This window comes from Cololabis saira, chromosome 5 (genome assembly GCF_033807715.1).
Source record: "Cololabis saira isolate AMF1-May2022 chromosome 5, fColSai1.1, whole genome shotgun sequence".
Taxonomy (NCBI): domain Eukaryota; kingdom Metazoa; phylum Chordata; class Actinopteri; order Beloniformes; family Belonidae; genus Cololabis; species Cololabis saira.
The window spans coordinates 869,955-870,239 of NC_084591.1; positions in this window are offsets into that span (position 1 = coordinate 869,955).

Below are 285 nucleotides of genomic sequence, written 5' to 3' on the forward strand. Positions count from 1 at the left end.
CCAAGTGCAGCGGCGCTGCAGGGACCCGGGGATTTGTAGGGCCGGATTAGCGGCGTCACACCAGATTTATGTTTCTATTCAATCAGCTGAAAGTATGGGGGGTTAGCGGTTAGCGGTGGTGACACGGGGGGTTAGCGGTTAGCGGTGGTGACACGGGGGGGTCATGTGATGGAAGTGATGGATGATGCAATGTGGAGCCGGGGGGGGGGGGGGGGGGGGGGGGCAGCTAGACCTGAGTATCAAAACAAACATTTAATTTTGGTGTTTCCATCCAATCTGAAATTC